Below are 7,288 nucleotides of genomic sequence, written 5' to 3' on the forward strand. Positions count from 1 at the left end.
GTATTTATACATTAAAATTGTAAGGTTACAGTGATTCCTCCAATCTCTTGCAGAGTGAAAAGAAAAAAAAACCCCCAAACCTCTAGCATCCTCTTTGTGAAGCCACCCTTTGCGAAATCTTTTTCACAGTGTGAAAAAAGCCACTGTAAAATAAGCAATTTTGCACAAAAGCAGGCTTTTTAAAAACTCCCCCTTTTCCAGCTTTGGACTTCAATGTGCACCCCCCCCCCATTTTTCCAGCATCTTAGATGGGGGCTTATGTTCTTCATCTTCTCAGCCACCATCAGCGTTTCCTGCAGTGTTCCAACCCCCTCGCAATGCATGAGTCCAACAAGCCCTGGTTTTTGTTTTTTTTTATGTGCATAGACTAAGATAGTGGAAACATCATGTTTCAATTTGGGCTCAGATAACGGATAATGCTGTTCCATGCATGGAAGAATCTCCTGTTCTGGGGCTGTAGTTGTAGCAAAGGCAGAAGAATGAATCTTACCTGCTCCCTAATCCGTGCCAATGTTTAATACCCAGTTTGAAATTACAGCACTGGCCTTCATGGCATCTATAGGATGACTTGAGATGGCAGGGCCAATGGAAGCAGGAACTGGCAGATACAAATGAACTTGCGACTTCTGGCAAGAATCTTTATCATTCCATAGTATCATTCATAACTGGCTAGAGGGAATTTGTCCTTTGTTTAGAATTTGAGCTCAGCTCTGCAGTTTTGCAACAAAATGCATTCTTATATTTCAAAGTGGTAAAATTGTGGCCCATCAGATGCTTTGTACTTCTCTTGCTCCCTGGCCTTTGGTCATGCTATCTGTAGCTGATGGAAATTCAGATGTTCCCACATTGGAGGACCATAGGTTCTGACTTTAATCAGGACTGCAGAACTGAAGTATCTAATGCAAAAATACATTTATTTTCTTTTTTTTATATGTATCTTAGAACAGATTAAGATTGCAATAACTATTATAACAGCATATGATAAGATAACCAAAAATTGACTTGACTCATTGGCAATAGCATATTGAGTCATTTTGCTTTAGAATTTTTCCCACGAGATCGGTGAAAAAAATGTCATTTATTACTGAATAATGACATTATGACATTAAGTGACATTTATTACTGAATGATGGGATTAATATGAAAAATCTAGAAACATTAAATTGTGGTTTCAATCTTGATTGTATGATATAATTTTAAAAGCGGTATATTTTGTAAATACTGTAGCAAGATTATGTTTTTGTTGGCTTCTACATGAACTGAGCTTCTTTGTGTACAGGACCAAAAAGCCTTTTCAAGGCATGTGTAATAAATACTTCATTGATGCTAAAAAAAAGTGCTTTAGAACAGGTAGTGAGATATTTTGGTGCCTCACTAACTCAAATGCATATTTTCCTGGGTGACAGCTGCTTTATAAGGCCAGAAGAAGGTACAGCTTCTTTAAAAAGAGGTATTGACCGATGTGGCGTATGTGCTCATCATGCTCTTTCCAAAGTTCCTTTTTGGCTTCAGATCTGAAGTAGTGAACAAATTTGCCTTCCGTGACTAGAGACACCAGATGATGCTAGTGAGGAAATGTGGATTACTGCTAAGTAAGGTAGCATCGCTCTTCTCAGTACATTCAGTATATTGAATGAGTTGCTAGTGTTGACATGCAGATTGGCTAGCTCAGGAATATATTTCACTCTCTTCCTCCCAAGGTATTCGTCCCAAAATACCTTGAATAGCCTTACAGACACATTAAAATAGTGTCCAGTACTCCCACTGTTTAAGTAACGTATGTGCGGTATTATAAATACATATGGCAGAGTTAATTCTGAAGATATTTGAAATTGGCTCATCACGTGATCATAAAATGTTGGACCAATTAACCAATAAGGGAAATTTAGCCACATTTTTTAAATGTATCGATTAATTTTGTTTGAGCATTGCAGAAATGTTCGTTTTCCTACTTTATATAATTTAGACTATTACGTTGCAATGCTATTCGTAAGCTTAGGTTTTTTTGTTAAGAGCTTTTGTGCTTTGACAAAATGGAGATCCTGAATATTGCTTCTCTGCCTTTTGACCAAGATCAAGTATAATACAGGCAGTCCTTGACCAATGATCGTAACTGAGCACAATATTATAGTCATAAGTCGTGCTGATCATTAACCAGATCATCATATAACTGACCTGATTTTACATTTTCTGCAGCAGTCATTAAGTGAATTACAATGGTCATTAAGTAAATCTGCTACTGTTAAGCAAATGCTGTGGTTATTAAATGAACCCATTGTCTACAATAGGCATTTTTGCTGGAAACGAGAAGTAAACTTTTGGTTTCACAATTGCGGTTGTGACCATGGGATGCTTCAAACAACCATAAATGCATGGTTGTAAGTTGAGGACTATCTGTATCACATCAACATGTCAGAAGCAGGAAATGAGTCTAGAATAGATCATGCCATCTCTGGGAACAATAGTTTCCAAATCACTTCAGAATAACAGAGAGCAAACAAACTATTGGAATATGTGAATGCTACCATGCTTATTTATTGAAATTTCTAAACTTGAGCTAGGGAACCATTTTGCAGACATTTTTAAAAATTTGTTGTATGGGACAGGTGGAGGCTGCAGTCATCAAATGGGAAAAGCCAATTTCTCCCATTCTAAAAAATATTTTTAGGGGGTTACAGTGGAATACCTTTCCCCCTCCCTTCCACCCTTAAAATCAGTTCTACTACTTAGCTTCTGCAATGATAGCAGAACAGGATTTTGTTGTTGTTTAGTTTCAGTTAAATTGTTGTGAGCAATCAGGCCATAGTTTAATACTTTGTTAATTAGGGTTGATTGAAGTAGACTGCAGTCCTTCAAGTTTCTACTTAACATAGAAATATGCTTTCCTCTGAAGCATCCTCTTTTTGTTTGTGGGGGTTTGCTTGTGGGGGTTTGCTATTGAGTGTGATATTTTGGAACACTTATCGGTTGCCATGGTCTAAGATGGGTTGTCTATACTGGGCTGCATAATGTTCTGGAATATGACAACCTTGTTTTTGTTATTTGTTTGTAGTAGAGGAAGATCTAAGTGTTACTTCTAGTTTGATTCTTGTATAAGTATAAGAATCATATTTTAACTGAACTTTCTATATTCCTTTATTCTTACTACTGAACATTTCTTTTATATAATTCTGCTGTTTCCTTCAAATTAAGAAAGTAAATGTGTAATAGCTTGTTATAGTGCCTTTTAGTAGCAAAATATAACCTTGTCAGGTTGCCACATCTCATCTGTGATGAAAACATTTATTTTTTGCTGACTTCACATTTCTATGTATCCCATAAAGGAGCACATATATTTTTCTAAGTAGAACTGTAACTCTAGTCTTGAAGACTAATTAAATAGTAAATCATAGTTTACATTCATTGTTAATGGCCATTCAGTATTTATTTTTACATTAATAGAAGGTATATTATATACAACACTTAATCTCTTAAAAATTATGTTTTATGTATCTCTAGATCACTACATGTTGTGCTATATAGCCCTTTTGTATGTAACTATATGTAAACAAATTAAGGGAAATTACTCCCAAATAAAATCACATCAGTCAGCCTCTTACAGCTTAACTGTAACAATTAATAGCAGGCTGTGTTATTATCTTTGCAAAATTAAAGAAGGGTAGCATTTTAATAAAAATGAATAATCCTAAGCTTCTAATATCACTGCAAAGTCATTTCTGATAAATGTCACTGAGTAGGATTCTTGTACATTCCATGAGTAACAGTTGATCTTCTGATTAGCAGTGTAGACTCTGGCTAATAATGATCCTTCTATTTACAGTTTAGTGTACAATTTCTGGTGGTACCTAAACAAAAATGCAAATTTCACATAGATCAGCTTTACTTCTTAATACTAAGCAATTGTCCAATGTGTGTAATAGTTTAGATTTGCCTTCCTTGGTCATAGTTCTGCTTGTCTAATGCTGGAATTCCGGGAACTGTTGTCTAGGACATCTGGAGAATTCTAGTTTAGTCTATATGCAGGAATATACAAACGTTCCCCTAATGGATCCAGAGAGGTGCATGGGTATTTTTTTCCCCTCTGAATCTTTGTGATGTAGTATTGTCTTGTATATTATCATAGCAGTTGACCAAGAATACATTTTTAGAAATATAATGGGCTTTTAATTTGTATATTTAAATAGAAACTTTATCTGTACGAGGGCTTTATTTTTGTACTATATTCAGGGAAATCATAGCTTCTATTCTGGAAAATATTTTATTCTCTATTTTGCCAAAGTCATCCTTCCATCCCATTTTGCTGCTTTGCTATACAGGTAATCCTCAAGTTACGAATGTAATAGAGCTTGCCAATTACATTCATAATCTGAGGAATTCATTAATGGGATCACGTAAAATGAACGTGATCCCTCCCTGATTTACCCAATGCATTCGCTAATCGAATGCTCAGGTCGTTAAGTGCACATGAGGTTTCTCAGGGTGGGAAAGACCACGGGGGGCTGCTTTTGACCACCCAAGGCCTCCTCCGGCCCACTGAAATATCTCATGCTTCCCCTCCCCCCACATCCTGCCTGACTGGGTCTCCAAAGGCACTGGGCCTGTGGAGACTCATTTACCTTTTGAAGATCTCAATGATCAAGTGAGTTGTCTCCTCCCCAGTCTCTCTGCCCCTGCAGGTTTTGGCAAGGAAATGGCAGATGGACAGAAGGCCTGAAGCACCGAAGCCTCCTGTCCGTTTGCAAAGCCTTTTGGTGCGGATCTCGTTCAGACCTCCATTTGCAGAGAATGGAGGCCTGAAATAGCGCGAGATTATGCCCTACTGATCTCGCTTTACTTCAGGCCTCCATTCTCTGCAAATGCACAGAAGCAGGCAAAGAAACCGCAGCATAGAGGCTGGAGAGGAGACCGCTCGCTACATCTTTGCAAGGTAAGTGAATCTCCACAGGCTCAGTACCTGTGGAGATCCGGCGGGGATGGGGAATAGGCAAAGCAAACGTTGCAGTGCCTCTGCGGTCGTTTGTAAGGGTGAACGACTGCCGTGGTGCTGCAACATTCGTAACTTCGGGACTGTTGTAAGCACTTGGGGGGTGATGTCGTAACTTTGAACTGTTGTAACTCAAGGGTTACCTATACAAATATAAAAGAAGATAGTAAGCTGACTGTTTCACTTTTTTTCTACCGTTTTAGCCTGGTATTGTGCCTCAGAAATAATTTTTAGTGTATAATATTTTCCTAAATGGAAAAAAGAAGGTTGTGGACTGTAGGCTGTTAAGTTCTGATAAGGATACTTCAGAAAACAATGACTTAGTGTCATACCTTTATTTAAAATTTTTAACCTAAGGTAAATTATTATATATTGTAGGAGTTGTCTACGAGGTCCCTCCAAAAAACTGTATACTGAATTCATAAATTTAGTTTAAGGAAAACTTTAAATTATGTATTTGAAATTAGGATCTTAATTGTTCGGTATACTGTGTATTCTGTGCCCTTAATGTTTTGAAAATAAAGCTAGTGTTATTACATGTGATGTTATGAATTAAAGGTGAGCAAAGTACTTAAAAACTTTTTCAAGAGAAATTGTGTATAATCCAGTGTTTTAAATGTATTTTTGTTAGCTTTAGAATAGTTTAAATATAAGTACATATAAGAGTCTTTATTTCACTGAGGTCTTTTAACCTTGATTACAAAATAGCACAGGCATATAGGTATACCCCCCTCCCCCCACATAACCATTTCTGGGAATGTTTTGTTTTTAAAAAATACTTCATTTTTGTTCTGATTTTGTGTAAAATAGTGCTATAATGACTCTACTTTTCAATAAGATTCTTCATGGGCAAAGTCAGGTACTGAGCAATGATGGCAGTGACATATGATAATATACGTGTCTATGAACACAATGCTTTTTAATGAGGTGGATATAAAATAGTTGCTGTGCAAAAAAAAAACTAGTAGTCTTCTTCAAGAAGAAAGCAGATTCTTTTATTAAGTAAATACCTTTTTCTTCATCCTTTAAGTTTTAAATACAATGTCTGTGTGATACTAATTTTTCTTTCCCTTTGGATATATAGGTATACTTTCTTAAAAACTATGGTATCTTTTGTTTTTGTTGCTGTTGTATTTTTTAGAAATGTGTGTAAATTAGAAGTCAAGAGCAAAAAAATAAAATGGTAATGTGCAACATGTCAAGTCTTAAACTTTAGGGGGAAAATGGATAACTAAGCATAAATATGTATAAACTTACTTTCAGATATGTTAAATAAAAATTCTTAAATGTCCATGATCTGTCGATAAAGGGCATATTATTTAATGAAATAAAATTATTACAGTAGGAATATAGATCTAGAAGTGTTAAGAAAATGAATATTGATGGAACATTGCTACGATCTTTACCACAGTTTGTCATAGAATGAATGGCTTTTAAGTATAGAATATTGTCAATATGATATTGAAGAAAACTGTTTTGGAGAACTCAGTTCTCATTGCTAATTGTGTGTTTATTGCTTATTGTATACTGTATCTGTATTTTTTGCCTCCTGAATTAGTCTTCAACATGAAACTCTTATTAGAGTATTTGTATAATTAAAACTGTATTTCTTGCAGTTTACATTTTTTTGAATATAGAATTTTGTCCTGTCCAAGTTGCTGTATGGAAAATGTACAAAGTTTAAATAAAAAGTACAAAAATACAAGTATTTCTGAAATGATCTTAGAAGTTTATGAAATAAACTTAGGTGAATATTCTTGAGTCTGCTTTGTCTGGAATTTTTATTCAATTATGTGAACAATTTATGATATTTTGATATTAGACAGTGGAAGGATATACATTATTTCAGACTTGGGTACCTTTTATTCAGTTTGAATCAAAGACCATTTTGTGATGCACCAAATTTAGTATAAACTGAAACATATGATTGCTACATATAACTTACTTCATTCAAATAAATACTTTATTTATTTATTTATTTTATTTATTTATTTGATTTGTACCCCGCCCTTCTCCTTATCGGACTCAGGGCGGCTAACAGCCTTATAAAACCCATATTACAATAAATATCAATTTAAAACCAAATTAAAAGGAGATATTTGTAGTGGCCTAATAATTAAAATTTCCCTTAAAAACCCCACTAAAATTCCCTAGGCCAATCCCGCTTGTTGGAAAAGCCATGTCTTTAGGGCGCGGCGGAAGGAGGGGAGATCCAGGATCACCCGGATCTCTGGGGGTAGTTCGTTCCAGAGGGTGGGGGCTCCCACCGAGAAGGCCCTCCCCCTGGGGGTCGCCAGCCGGCAC

At 35.8% G+C, this 7,288-nt stretch overlaps 1 protein-coding gene across 1 annotated transcript in view; it reads left to right on the forward strand.

Moving 5' to 3' along the window:
* The window catches only part of MRPS6 (mitochondrial ribosomal protein S6), a 38,954-nt gene that overhangs the window by 11,136 nt on the left and 20,530 nt on the right, over positions 1 to 7,288 (forward strand). The window lies entirely within an intron of this gene.

This window comes from Protobothrops mucrosquamatus, unplaced genomic scaffold, assembly GCF_001527695.2.
Source record: "Protobothrops mucrosquamatus isolate PMUCROS unplaced genomic scaffold, P.Mucros_1.0 scaffold1760, whole genome shotgun sequence".
NCBI classification, from domain to species: domain Eukaryota; kingdom Metazoa; phylum Chordata; class Lepidosauria; order Squamata; family Viperidae; genus Protobothrops; species Protobothrops mucrosquamatus.